The following is a 15880-nucleotide window of genomic DNA, read 5'->3' on the forward strand; positions in this document are numbered from 1 at the left end:
AACTTTCAGAAAAGAGTTAACACCACTATTACTAAAGGTATTTCAAAGCATAGAAAAGGACAGAATACTCCCAAACTCATTCTTGAAGCTAGCATACCTCTGATACCAAAACCAGGTAAAGACATCACAGAAAAAGAAAATTACAGACCTATATCCCTCATGAACTTAGATGCAAAAACCCTCTACAAAATTCTAGCCAATAGAACTCAACAACATATCAAAAAAATAATTCACCATGACCAAGTGGGATTCATAACAGTTATGCAAGGTTAGTTCAAGATTAGAAAAACAATTAATGTAATCTATCATATAAATAAAATGAAAGACAAGAAGAACCACTGATGCTTACAATCATTAGTCATTAGAGAAATGCAAATGAAAACTACAATGAGATTCTATCTCACTCCAACAAGGCTGTGATTAATCCAAAAAATGCGAAATAATAAATGTTGGAGAGGTTGTGGAAAGACTGGAACACTTATACACTGCTGGTTGGAATGTAAAATGGTGCAACCACTTTGGAAATTGATTTGGCCCTTTCTTAAAAAGCTAGAAATAGAATTACCATATGATCCAGCAATCCCACTCCTTGGAATATATCCTAGAGAAATAAGAGCCTTTACACAAACAGATATATGTACACCCATGTTCACTGCAGCACTGTTTACAATAGCAAAAAGATGGAAGCAACCAAGGTACCCATCAATGGATGAATGGATAAATAAACTACGGTATATTCACACAATGGAATACTACACTTCGATGAAGAACAATGATGAATCCATGAAACATTTCATAATGTGGAGGAATCTGGAAGGCATTATGCTAAGTGAAATTAGTCTGTTGGAAAAGGACAAATATTGTATAAGACCACTATTATAAGAACTTGAGAAATAGTTTAAACAGAAGAAAATATTCTTTGATGGTTACGAGAGCAGGGAGGGAGGGAGGGAGGGGGTTTTCACTAATTAGATAGCAGATAAGAACTATTGTAGGTGAAGGGAAACACAACATGCAATACAGAAGAGGTCAGCAGAACTGGACTAAACCAAAATCAAAGAAGTCTCCTGAATACACTGAATGCTTCGAAGGCCAGTGTAGCACGGGTGGGGGTTTAGGGACCATGGTTTCCGGGGACATCTAAGTCAATCGGCATAATAAAATCTAGTAAGAAAATATTCTGCATCCCACTTTGGAGAGTGGCGTCTGGGGTCTTAAACACTAGCAAGCGGCCATCTAAGATGCAGCAATTGGTCTCAACCCACCTAGAGTAAAGGAGAATGAAGAACACCAAAGACACAAGGCAATTATGAGTCCAAGAGACAGAAAGAGCCACATAAACCAGAGCCTACATCAGCCTGAGAACAAGAGAACAAGATGGTGCCCAGCTACAACTGATGACTGCTCTGACAGGGAACACAACAGAGAACCCCTGAAGGAGCAGGAGAGCAGTGGGATGCAGACCCCACATTTTTGTAAGACCAACTTAATGGTCTGATTGAGACCAGAAGGACCCCAAAGGTCATGGTCCCCAGACCTTCTGTTAGCCCAAGACAGGAACCATTCCCAAAGCCAACTCTTCAGACAAGGATTAGACTGAAAAACAGAATAGAAAATGATGCTGGGGAGGAGTAAGCTTCTTGGATCAAGTAGACTCATGAGACTATTTTGGCATGTCCTGTCTGGAGAGGAGATGAGAGGATGGAGGGAGTCAGAAGCTGGTCCAATGGACGTGAAAAGAGAGAGTGGAGGGAAGGAGTGTGCTGTCTTATTAGGGGGAAAGCAATTAGGAGTATATAGCAAGGTGTGTATAAATTTTTGTATGAGAGATTGACTTGATTTGTAAACTTGCACTTAAGACATAATAAAAATAAAAAAAAAGTGTAGCAGACATTTTAAAAAAGGAAAAAAGAAATTAAAAAAAACTAGAGGCCTAGAAAAGAAAAATAAAATAAATAATCTGAGTAATAAATTAGTATTGGTAAAAGTAAACTGAGAAAATATCTCAGAATGCAGCACAAAGAAGTGAATAGGTTAAAAATATGAAAGAAAAGTTAAGAAAAATGATGTTTAGATACAGCTCTAACATATCCTTAGAGATAGGAATTCCTAATAAGTCAATAAGGAAATGGAAGGAAGAAAATACTCGAAAAAATAATGGCCAATATTTCTTCTAAACATAAGAATAATTAGAACCCCTCAATAAAAAAGGACTCTTTTTGCCGGGTAAAGACATAGGTTTCCCTGTACTTAAACATAATATAATAAAAGTCCGGAATATTTAGGGTAAAGGAAAATTTGTGAAATCTAAGAAAAAAAGATGACCTACAAAAGAATGAGAATCAAACTGACATCAAATTTTCATCAGCATCTTTGGATTGCAAGAAGTTAGTAATGCACTATCTTCAAAACGTTAAAGGAGCGTTAGCAAAATATTCTAAAAGATTCTTTTTTTTTTTTTTTTTACTGCCATAAATGTAGTTCACTGCCAGTGGAAGCACAAAATGGTTCTTTCTGGCAAGAAAATCTGCATTCTGAATTAAGAACCTTAAAATTTTTATATTCTTTAACCTATCTAGGAATCTAGTCCAAGGTAATAATCAGAAATGCCATACAGAACAAGTGCAATGAGCCCAAATGCTCATTATTGTGTTATTTTTGGTAGCAAAAATTGAAAGATCCTAAATATTAAAAATATTTAGGAAGACTAACTAAAGTATGTTTCAGCCATATGGTAAAATATTTGCCATCACTAATACAGTGCGAAGGCTTGCAAAATAAGATGGATCAGTTAAAATAGCAAATCAGAAGTGGTTCAAATAATAATGATGTTTATTATCTCACTTAATAAGAAATTAGGAGGTAGAAAAGAAGCAGAGTTAGTTAAGAAACTCAAAGATTGCTTGTAGTCCTGCAATATTTACTCTCTCCTCTTCCTAAGAAACAGAACCTTGAGTTGTTGATGGACACAACGGCCACCCAAAAAATTACTACATTTTCCAGGCTCTCTAAATACTAAATGCTAATTAATGAGATACAAGGTGAACTATTTCATACAATTTCCAAGAAGAAATATTTAACTGGGGGAGGAAGAGGAACGTACATGCCCATCTTTGTACTTCCTCCTTTCTGATAATTGCAATTCAGAAGTGATAGCTGGAGATCAAGCAGCCATCTTGGGCTATGAGGAGAAAGCCATGTCTAGAGAATGGCAAGGCATCAAGACAGGAGGAACCGGATCTCTAACACCTGCCCTGGAACACCTACTTTTAGACTTTTTTTTTACATAAGAGAGAAAGAAATTGTTATTTTGTTGTTAGTAAGCTGTAGAGTTGATTGCAACTTGTGGTGACCCCAGGTGTGCAGGGTGGAACTGATCCACAGCGTTTTCAAAGCTGTGACCTTTCAGAAGCAGATCACCAGGCCTGCCTTCTGAAGCACCTCTGGGTGTGTTCAAACCTTCACCCTTGTGCTTAGTAGTTGAGCATTTAACCATTTGTGCCAATCAGGAAATTGCTATTAAGGTACTATTGAGTTGTCTGATACACACATCTGGGCTCCACCCCAGAGTTTCTGATTCAGTATATTTGGGAGTAGGGCCTGATAATTTGTATTTCTAGCAAGTTCCCAGTTAATGCCAATGCAGTTGGTCTGGGGACCACATTTGGAGCACAACTGCAATAATGGATATAATGTTTTGTTGTTGTTAGGTACCATCGAGTCAGCTCTGTACGATACAACGAAACCCTGCCCAGTCCTGTGCCATTCTCACAATCATTGCTATTTCAAGCCCTTTGTTGCAGACACTGCGTCGAACCATCTCGTTGAGGGTCTGCCTATTTTTCATTGACCCTCTACTTTACCAAGCATGATGTCCTTCTCCAGGGACTGCTCCCTTCTGATAACATGTTTAAAGTACATAAGACAGTGTCTCGCCATCCTCCCTTCTAAGAAGTGTTCTGGCTGTACTTATTCCAAGACAGATTTGTTTGTTCTTCTGGTAGTCCATGGTATTTTAATGTTCTTTGACAACACCATAATTCAAAGGCATTAATTCTTCTTCAGTCTTCCTTATTCATTCTCCAGCTTTCACATGCACAAGGTGATTGAATACCATGGCTTGGGTCAGGCGAACCTTAGTCCTCAAACTGGTATCTTTGCTTTTTAACATTTTAAAGAGGTCTTTTGCAGCAGACTTGCCCAATGGAACACATAATTTGATTTCTTGACCTGCCACTTCCATGGGCATTGATTGTGGATTCAAGTAAAATGAAATCCTTGGCAACTTCAATCTTTTCTGTTTTTATCATAATTGTTTATTAGTCCAGTTGTGAGGAATTTTGTTCTCTTTATGTTGAGGTATAATCCATACTGAAGGCTGTAGTCTTTGATCTTCATCAGACCTCTTCACTTTCAGCAAGCAAGGTTGTGTCATCTATATTTCGCAGGTTGTTTATGAGTCCTCCTGTAATCCCGATGCCCCATCCTTCTTCATATAGTCCAGCTTCTTGGATTATTTGCTCAGCATATACATTGAATAAGTATGGTAAAGGATATGACCCTGACATACACCTTTCCTTATTTTAAACCATGCAGCATCCTCTTGTTCTGTTCGAATGACTGCTCTTTGGCCTATGTACAGGTTCTGCATGGGCACAATTAAGTGTTCTGGAACTCCTATTCTTCACAATGTTATTCATAATTTGTTATGATTCACAGAGTCAAATGTTTTGCATAGTCAATAAAACATAGGTAAACATCCTTCTGGTATTCTCTGCTTTCAGCCAGGATCCATCTGACATGAGCAGTGATATCACTTGTTCCATGTTCTCTTCTGAATCAGGCTTGAATTTCTGGCAGTTCCCTGTGGATATATTGCTGCAACTGTTTTTGAATTATCTTCAGCAAAATTTTACTTGTGTGTGATTAATGTTACTGTTTGATAATTTCTGCATTCTGTTGGATCACCCTTCTTTGGAATGGACACAAATATGGATCTCTTCCAGTTGGTTGGCCAGGTAGCTGTCTTCCAAATTTCTTGGCATAGAAGAGTGGTTGCTTCCAGTGTTGCATACGTTTGTTCAAACATCTCAACTGGTATTCTGTCAGCTTCTGAAGCCGTGTTTTTCACCAATGTCTTCAGTGCAGCATGGACTTCTTCCTTCAATACCATCAGTTCTCGATCATATGCTACCTCCTGGAATGGTTAAACGTTGACCAATTTTTTTGATACAGTGACTCTGTGTATTCCTTCCATCTTTTTTCGATGCTTCCTGCATTGTTCAATTTTTTAACCATAGAATCCTTCAGTATTGCAACTCGAGGCTTGAATTTTTTTCTTCAGTTCCTTCAGCTTGTTCTTCCTTTTTGGTTTTCTAATTCCAGCTCTGTCTTAGTCATCTAGTGCTGCCATAACAAAAATACCACAAGTGGATGGCTTTAACAAAGAGAAATTTATTCTCTCAGAGTCTAGCATGTTACAAGTCCAAATTCAGTGTATCAGCTCCAGGGGAAGGTTTTCTCTCTTTGTTGGCTCTGGAAGAAGGTCCTTGTCTTCAATCTTCCCTTGGTCGAGGAGCTTCTCGCTCTGCTCCTGGTGCTGCTTTCTTGATGTATGAGGTCCCCAACTCTCTGCTTGCTTCCCTTTCCTTTTATCTCTTGAGAGATGAAAGGTGGTGCAGGCCACACCCCAGGGAAATGCGCTTTACCTTGGATCAGGGAAGTGACCTGAGTAAAGATGGTATTACAATCCCACACTAATCCTCTCAACATAAAATTACAATCACAAAAAAAAATAAAATAGAATTACAATCACAAAATGGAGGACAACCACACAATACTGGGAATCATGGCCCAATCACATTGACACATATTTTTTGGGGGACACAGTTCAATCCATGATAAGGTCTTTTCATATTTCATTATAATACATTATTTTGTCTTCTCGAGCCACCCTTTGAAATCTTCTGTTCAGCTCTTTTACTTCCTCATTTCTTCCATTTGCTTTAGCTGCTCTACATTCAAGAGCAAGTTTCAGATATAATAACTCAGTGGTTCTCAGGCCTTGCTGCACATTAGAATCACTTGTGTGACTTCCTTTAAAAAAAAACTTTTACCTAGGGTCCACTCCGGAGGCTCTAATTTGATAAGTATGGATTGGGCCTGGGAATGAATGTAGGTTAAAAATCTCCCAAGTGATCCTAAGACACAGCCAGGGATGCATATTGTAACCCTTCCCCTATTTAATATGAACAGCAGTAATGAGACTGAAAAGCCTGTATCAGAGGGGCATGATATTTAAAAAGTTGCACTTGATGGCTCAGGACTGGAAGCCAAAAGAAATCACAAGAGAAAAGGCCCAGCAGATTTTCTATGAAGAACCTGAATTAGATTAGCCCTAAGACTGGACTAAAGCATTGTAAGAGAGAGAGGAGGAAAAAAAAAAAGAGAAAGACCATAGGAAGAAATACTATAGGACTGATGTGTGACTACCTACCATAGAGGACTGGAACCTATGACGATATCATCTATTTCTTCCATCATGGATGCTGCCCACTTATCCTTCCCTTGAGTTTTTATTAGCATGATTATATTTTCAACAGGTGTTCCTAGTCTGCAGTAACTCCTCTGGGTGACATTCCTGGCCTGGCGCACACAGGCTTTGCCTGTGTGTGAACAGGTGTTGAAGAATGGACGGTCTTCCAACTATTATGATCATTATACTGCCATCAATAACCATAGCCTGAAATCTCCTGCCACTGAAATGTGTTCCTTGTCACTGTTTTACATCCAGGTGCTTGGCTATGGATGTGCCAGAAGTCAGGAGCTGACCCTGATATTTCTAATTTCAGGATAAATTGTGCCAGGCAATAGCAAAATAGATCGTTATAAGTGAATGTCTCTGTACCTATCCTGAGAACAAACGGAAGTGTCCATTAGTTGCTAAATGCCCACAGGCTTTTGCTTAACATATAGGAGGATAATATCCTGATTAAGTGGCCAAGACCTGAATTCAAGTCCGGTCTGTGAAGTCTGCTACAAGATAAGTTTCCTTGTTCAAACTTCAGAACCTCTCAAAGCTTCTATCTTCTCATTTTTAATGTGGGGATGCTGATAATATCTCCCTCACAGAGTTGTTAAGAGCATTACATGTGTGTAAAGCACCTAGCATGGGACATGACCCCAGTGTGTGCCATAATATTACCCAGCTCAGACCTTGAATTGTAATTTTTAATTCAAAACTCATCTCAGTAGCATGAAGGGTGATATTAGATACTTGGTGCCGTGGATCGAATTGTGTCTCCTCAAAAATAGGTGTCTCGATTTGGCTAGGCCATGATTCCCAGTATTGTGTTATTGTCTACCATTTTATCATCTGCTGTGGTTTTTTTATGTGTGGTAAATCCTACCTCTGTGATGTTAATGAGGTGGGGTAGGCAGCAGTTACGTTAACGAGGCAGGTCTCAATCTACAAGATTGGATTGTGTCTTGAGCCAATCTCTTTTGAAGTATAAAAGAAGGAAGAGAGCAGAGAGACAGGGGGACCTCAGACCACTAAGAAAGCAGTGCCAGGAGCAGAGCTTGTCCTTTGGACCCAGGGTTCCTGTGCAGAGAATCTCCTAGTCCAGTTGAAGATTGAGAGAATAAACTTCTGTTTGTTAAAATCACCCACTTGTGATATTTCTATACAACAGCACTAGGTGACTAAGACACTTGGGTAACATTAGACAACAGTTCTATCACCCATCTGTCAGTTTGTCATACTATGGTGGCTTGCATGTTGCTATGATGCTGGAATCTATGCCACTGGTATTTCAAATACCAGCAGGGTCACACCCATGGTGGACAGGTTTCAGCAGAGTTTCCACAATAAGATAGACTAGGAAGAAAGTCCTAGCAATCTACTTCTGAAAATTAGCCAATGAAAACTTTATGGATCACAAAAGAATATTATCCACTATAGTGCTGGAAGATGAGCACTCTAGGTTGGAAGTCACTACACAATAGCCATAATAACAAACTCAAACATGCCAGTGATCATGAAGATGGTGCAGGACCAGGCGATGTTTCATTCTATTATACATAATGCCATGTAGGATTTTAAACTTAGAAATTAGCAGAGAGATACCCAGGTTTATCATGAATAAACTCGTTTATTGTGAGGTACTTATGGCAAGACATGCAAGTAAGACCTCAGAACATTCACTTAGAACCTCACAACATTCATTTAGAACTGGACATGGAGCTGGGTTTAACAGCACTTCACTCTCACACTTCAAGGCTGCTCCGGAGATTTTATCACACAGCACTGGCAAAGCAAACAGCTAAGAGTAGTAAGTATGAAAGACTGGTTAGAGGTAGTGCACTCACTCTTATTCTCTTTTCCCTAGAGCTTATCTCCTAAATTTCAAAATCTGGAGACTAGTGAAAATAGATGGAAGTTGTTGGAAAGGCGCAAAGTAGTATTTGTTGGATATCTGCTAGATGATGTACAGATATTTTCTTATTTAATCATATTACAATTTCAGAGTAACTAATTTTTTTTATAATTTATTTTCTTTTTATAGTTGTTGAGAATATACACAGCAGAACATACACCAATTCAACAATTTCTACACGTACAATTCAGTGACATTGATTACACTCTTCGAGTTGTGTATACCATTCTCACCCTCCTTTTCCAAGCTGTTCCTCCTCCATTAACTTAAACTCATTGCTCCCTAAGTTTCCTATCCAATCTTTCAAGTTGCTATTGCTAATTTGATCCTATGTAGATAGATCTTAAAAGAGCTTAATGCTCAAGGCAGACATTCCTTACTACTTAAGCTAAACTATTGTTTGGTTTTGAGAAAACTCCAGGAGATATTTTTGGTTTAAGGTTTAAAGTTTATCTCAGGGCAAAAGTTTCAGGGGTTCATCCAGCCTGCATGGTTCCAGAAAGTCTAAAGTCCATGAATATTTGAAATTCTGTTCTGCATTTTTCCCCTTTTAATCATGATTCTTCTAGAGTCTTTGATCAGAACATTCAGTAATGGAAGCTGGGCACCATGCAGGTCTCCTCCTCTCCTGTCAAAGGCGGCAATTGTTCACGGAGGCAATTAGCCTCACATTTCATCTCCTCCTCCTATTCCTGACTCTTCTTCATCTGTTTCTCCAGGCAAAGAGACCAATTGTTGTGCCTTGGATGGCTGACTACATGATTTTAAGACTCCAGGCACTGCACAATGAACTAGGAAGAACAGAAGCACTAAACATGATATTAGGACAATTAACTGGGATGTTCCATGAAACCATGACCGTAAACCTCCACACCCAGGAACCAGTTTCCATGAGGTGTTTGATTGTACATAAACATCTTGAGTGGCTACCCTCCTCCCTTTTTTTGTCATTGTAAATATATCTGGTATGGATTGGACTGTGTCCCCAAAAAATATGTGTCAACTTGCTAGGCCATGATTCCCAGTATTGCGTGATTGTCCACCATTTTGTCATCTGATATAATTTTGCTACGTTTTGTAAATCCTACCCCTATGATGTTAATGAAGCGGGATTAGAGGCAGTTATATTAATGAGGCAGGACTCAATCTACAAGATTAGGTTGTATCTTTAGTCAGTCTCTTTTGAGACATAAAAGAAGTGAGCAGAGAGACAGGGGGACCTCATGCCACCAAGAATGAAGAAACAGGAGGGGAGGGCATCCTTTGTACCCAGAGCCCTCGTGCTAAGAAGCTCCTAGACCACGGGAAGATTGAAGATAAAGACCTTTCCCCAGAACTGACAGAGAGAAAAAGCCTTCCCCTAGAGCTGGCATCCTAAATTCTGACTTCTAGCCTACTAAACTGTGAGAGAATAAACTTCTACTTACTAAAGCCAGCCACTTGTGATATTTCTGTTGTAGCAGCACCAGACGACTAAGACAGTATCTATCACATAACTTTTGGTAATTCAACTTTTTACAAGCATACAACTTATTGACAGCAATTATATGAATCAGCTGTGCAAACTTACCCTTAATCAATGTGATTTTTCCATCACTGTAAACAACAATTTTTTTTAAAGATCATATGATGAAGCTACATTCCTAGTCCAGGTTCTTTTGTTCTTTGCATCTCACCAAGCTGTAAGAGGAGGTAGCATTTCTGAATCCCTAAGGGAATTGTGGAGTACCTGGGTGGTGTACAAAGTTAATGCCCTCAGCTGCTTAAGCTGACTTTTAAAAATTTGCCTCTGGTGAGAAAATAGTTAAACTACGACTGCAAAGAGGGTTTAGATAGGTCCTGGAGAGCCTCAGGTACCAGATTAGAGAGCTTGGACTTTTTCCTGTAGCTTGTGGAAGTCACTGGATTTTACCCAAGAAGTGACACAGAGTGCTGCTCTGAGAATCAGCCAGTGATGGATTAGACTGGGAAGTTATCGAAGTAATTCAGGTTGTAGAAAACCTAAATGCTTAGAGAAACACCAAAAATCAGTATGGCAGCATATATTTATTGTGAGTAAATACGATTCAAATTAGGCAGCGTGAACAAATCGGAGTGGTGCTCTAAAGGGGGGACAGTGAAAGCAGGTCATATAGGCCATTGTTAATTTCTCAAGGAGACAGCATCAAAGCACAGTGTAGGGTTTTAGGGTAGTGGATTGTAGAAACAGAGTCACCAAGAGCATGTCATACATCATAAAACACAGACTCTAGTCAGACCCTGGAGTTCCCGCTTCTGGCAACCAGCTGCAAATAGATGATTTTCCAAAAGAACCCTATGCCTGCGGTAAAACATTCTCCACTAAGCTGCTTACTAGGCTGTTGTTTAACTTGAAGGTGACTTCAGAGAACATATTCCTTAAAGGCCCCAGGTTCAAAAGGACACCTGAGGACAAATGGCCTTGGTGGACCACCTCAATTCCACAAACCCAGAAATCTCGATTCCAAGAGAATTGAAACGATTTTGTCAAGGTGTTAGGACCTGAACTAGGGTGGTAGTGATGGAAGTTGAATGGAAATGATAAATGCAAGCATTATGGCAGATGAAAATTAACAACATAGGATCTTTCGCAATTGTCAAGTTATTTTAGTGAATACTGGTAGCCTTCAACAACTAAAGATTGATGAGAGCTACATGTCTCTTGCTACTAGGGGGTATCCTATAATGGAGGCAAGCCTCAGATTGAATGCTAGTACACACCCCCCCACTGCTCCTGAGTTGTTTCTGACTCATAGTGACCCCGCAGGTTTTCCAAGGCTGTAAATCTCTGTGGAAGCAGATTGCCACATCTTGTCCCTGCAGAGCCCCTGGTGGTTTCTAACCACCAGCCTTTTGGTTAGTAGTCGATTATTTTTAACCACTGAGCCACCAGGGCTCCTTATTTATTAGCAAGTAAGCACAAGAACAGCTATACAATTGTTCTATAAATACGCTGAAGTCCATTTTCTCTGTTGTTCTGGGCATCCTGAATGACGAGTTTACTCTGAAGTAAATGTGACACTTGTATCATGTAACAGAATCCTCTTTTTTGTGGCAAAGGATGAAACATTGGTCTAGAGTCAGGGAGCCATTCTGAGGCTATCAGTCAGCTAGCCTCAGCAAATTTTTATATCACATTTATGTAAGGGCAGAGGTGCCTGTACAATACTTTTAGGCAGACATGCATCTCTCATTTCCACAATGAAAAAGTACTTCTAATTCTTTATGCTAATTATTGAACCTCTAGTTCAGGTTTATATAGTGATATTTGAATCACTTGTGCATCCAGCTCTGTAGTGAGGATTCCTGATTAGCGTCTTTCAAATGCTAATTAACCACCCTAGAGTGTGCAGATTAAAGTTAACTTTCAAAAACATACTTATCCCACGGAAGTAGTCTAAAGTACACCGACAATGTAACAAGCATCAAAAAACAGCTTGAAGGTCACAAGGCAGAACATATTTGAGGTAGAAGATGAAAAAGTACTGTTTTAATGAGGGGTCTTGTGGTGAGCAACAGAAAACAACTGTGGCAGATTTAAGCAGAAAAGAAATTAATGAAAGGATAGTGGGTAGCTCAGGATTCCTGGGTGACACAAATCGTTCACCACTCAACTACTAGCTGAAAGGTTGGTGGTGCTAATCCACCCAGAGATGCTTCAGAAGAAAGGCCTGGTGATCTGCTTTCAAAAGGTCATAGCTTTACAAACCCTACAGAGCAGTTCTACTCTGCACATATGGGGTCGCCATAACTTGGAATCAACGTGACAGCAACCAATGGTAGCTTGGAGAATTGCTGGAGATCTAGGCTTGGACCTACATGGCTAGAGACTGCAACCAAAAACAGGCAACAGAGCTGTTGAGGAGAGGACTCCGTGGTTACTGATGCTAAGCACAGGCATTTTGCACTACTGACAACACTATACTAAATGCTGGATGCTACTGCAAGACCCTCTTACTACCGCCACAGGAGCTTATCTTGCTACAGTCCTGCAGTTCCCCCAAAGAACATGACTTTCCATGCCTGTTTTTTGAGATTCTAGCTGGTGCACATGATTGACTGAGAGAGTACTTGCATTTCAGCTTCAGTCACTAGTCTCTTATATATATGAAATGTTGTTGTTACGTGCCGTCGAGTCAGTTCCCATTCGTAGTGACCCGGTGTACAACAGAACGAAACACTGCCTGTTCCTGTGCCATCCTCACAATCCTTGCTATGTTTGAGCCCATTGTTGCAGCCACTGTGTCAATCCCTCTCATTGAGGGTTTTCCTCTTTTTCACTGACCCTCTACTTCACCAAGTATCTTAATCGTCTAGTGAGGCTATAACAGAAATACCACAAGTGGATGGCTTTCACAAACAGAAGTTTATTCTCTCACATTCCAGTAAGCTAGAAGTCCGAATTCAGGGTGCCAGCTCCAGGGGAAGGCTTTCTCTCTGTCGGCTCTGGAGGAAGGTCCTCAGGTCCTCGTCATCAGTCTTCCCTTGGTCTGGGAGCATCTCCTCGCAGGAACCTCAAGTCTGAAGGATGCTCTCTGCTCCCAGCACTGCTTTCTTAGTGATAGGAGGTCCCCAATCTGCTTGCTACCCTTTCCTTTTTATCTCTTGAGAGATAAAAGGTGATGCAGGCCACACCCCAGGGAAACTCCCCTTACATTGCATCAGGGATCTGACCTGGATAAGGGTGTTACAGTCCCACCTTAATCGTCTTCAACATAATCCAATCTTGCCTCATTAACCACAGGCAGAGATTAGGATTTACGACATATAGGAAAATCAATCACAAAATGGAGGACAACCACACAATGCTGGGAATCATGGCCCAGGACATAATTCAATCCATGATACCAAGCATGATGTCCTTCTCCAGGGACTGGTCCCTTCTGATAACATGTCCAAAGTACATGAGATGAAGTCATACCATCTTCACTTCTAAGGAGCCTTCTGGTTGTACTTCCAAGACTGATTTGTTTATTCTTTGGGCAGCCCATATTATATTCAGTATTTTTCTCTAACACTATAATTCAAATGAATTAATTCTTCTTTGGTCTTCCTTATTGTCCAACTTTTGCATGCATATGAGATGATAGAAAATACCACAGCTTGGGTCAGGCAAACCTTAGTCCTCAAAGTGACATCTTTGCTTTTTAACACTAAAGAGGTCTTTTGCGGCAGATTTGCCCAATGCAATATGTCATTTGATTTCTTTACTACTGCTTTTCATTTCTTCACTGTTGCTTGTGGATGCAAGAAAAATGAAACATATGGAATATATATGTATATATTCAATTGAATTAGAAGTGATGACAACATATAGAAACATCTAGCAAGTACCTGGAAATGTGATACTAGTTGTCTTAGTAATCTAGTGCTGCCGTAACAGAAATACCACAAGTGGATGGCTTTAACAAAGAGAAATTTATTTTCTCACAGTGTAGTACGTCACAAGTCCAAATTCAGGGCATCTGCTTCAGGGGGAGGCTTTCTCTCTCTGTTCGCTCTGGAGAAAGGTCCTTGTCCTCAATCTTCCCCCGGTTGAGGAGCTTCTCAGGCACAGGGACCCCACGTCCAAAGAACGTGCTCTGCTGCTGGTGCTGCTTTCTTGATGGTGCGAGGTCCCCCACTCTCTGCTTGCTTCCTTTTTATTTTATCTCTTGGGAGATAAAAGGTGGTACAGGCCACACCCCAGGGAAACTCCCTTTACCTTGGATCAGGGAGGTGACCTGAGTAAGGGTGGTGTTACAATCCCACCCTAATCCTCTCAACAAAAAATTACAATCACAAAATGAAGGACAACCACACAAGACTGGGAATCGTGGCCTAACCAAGTCGATACACACATTTTTGGGGGGACAAAATTCAATCTATGACACTAGTGCTCCCCAGAGAGCCAGACCTACAGATTTGAGAGTCGGGTAGTGATCACATTTACAGTTAAAACAGAGTTAGCATGGAAAAAAAAATCTAACTCAAACTTTCATCTACATATGGGAATCTAGAATGGTTCATCCCATCCCCATCATCTGTTAAATGGAAAATTGCACTGTATTAGGAGAAATAGGACAAATATAAAAGTAACTGTAATACATGATAAGGAGCCCTGGTAGCACAATGTTTAAGTGGTAGGCTGCTAACTGGGAGGTCCTCACTTCAAACCCACCAGCCACTCTGCAGGAGAAAAGACCTGGCAATCTACTCCCGTAAAGATTATAGCCTAGGAAACCCTGTGGGGGCAGTTCTACTCTGTCACATGGCTTCCCTGAGTCTGCATGGACTCTACCCAACAACACAAGATAGGTGGGAGGAGAGAAGAAACCTAGTGCTTGTTGAGAGCCTATTGTGTACAACGACTTTAACAAACATTTAAGTGCCAACTATGTATAACTATGTATCAGTTACTATGCTACAATTATTTAATGGTGAACAAAAAACCAGGCAATGTCTCCACATTTGAGGAAATGAAACCACGCTGGGTACTGAGAGCTGGTGGGAGGTCAAGATAGAGGCAAAAAGGGACCAGACTACACAACATCTTGTCTATACCTAGAAAAGGATTTTGGAAAACCACCTAAGAATTCTGAGGATTTTTTCGAGACAGGAACTTATTCAATCTTTATAACAATCCTGTAAGGTATGTATTACAAGCGCACCATTTACATATAAGGAACTGGGGCTCAGAGAGGTTAACTGTCCTGCCTAAGCAGTAGGAAAAGCAGTGGGGTTAGAAGGCACAGGCAGGCAAGAAAGGCTTCTTGGAGAGGGAAAGGAAGTTCATATTTGCTGAGTGGCCTACCTTATACTAACCCAGTCCCAGTGCCTTGGAGTCGATTCCGACTCATAGCTACTAGGAAAAAAAAAATTGTAACACTGAATATTCACCACAACTTTGCAAATAAAGTATTATTACTTGATAGTTGGAGAAATCGAGATCATACATAAATAAGAAGAGGAGGAACCAGGATTCAAATCCCAAAGACTACAGCCAGGATCAAACACTGCTTCCCAATAATGCCTTCTTCCGGGTATTCAGTGCGTTCAGAATGCAAATGAGAATCGCTCCTAGGAAGGACCCTGAGAATAGAAGGCTGGGGAAAGTGTAAGACTCGGGAAGGGGGCATGGATGACCAGGGCTGGAGGAGCTAAGTGTTCTCCACGGAGTGAAGGCCCGGGTAGCGGATTAAAGGGAGACAATAAGAAAAGCAGGCTGGGTCCAGACGAGAAGGGCTTTGAAGGCGAGCCCGAAGGGCTTGGGCTTTAGATAGTGAATGGAACACAAAGCTACGTATTAAAAGAGCTGCAAAGCCTCCCGCAGCATTTACAGTCTACATGTGGAAGTCCCGCCCATCCTGCCCCAGTTTCGGTCCAGCCCGAGGCAGCGGCCTGGACGTTTGATGTACAAGGACAGCCTGATCCTTGCTGGTCTT

Source organism: Loxodonta africana, chromosome 8 (assembly GCF_030014295.1).
Source record: "Loxodonta africana isolate mLoxAfr1 chromosome 8, mLoxAfr1.hap2, whole genome shotgun sequence".
Classification (NCBI taxonomy): Eukaryota; Metazoa; Chordata; class Mammalia; order Proboscidea; family Elephantidae; genus Loxodonta; species Loxodonta africana.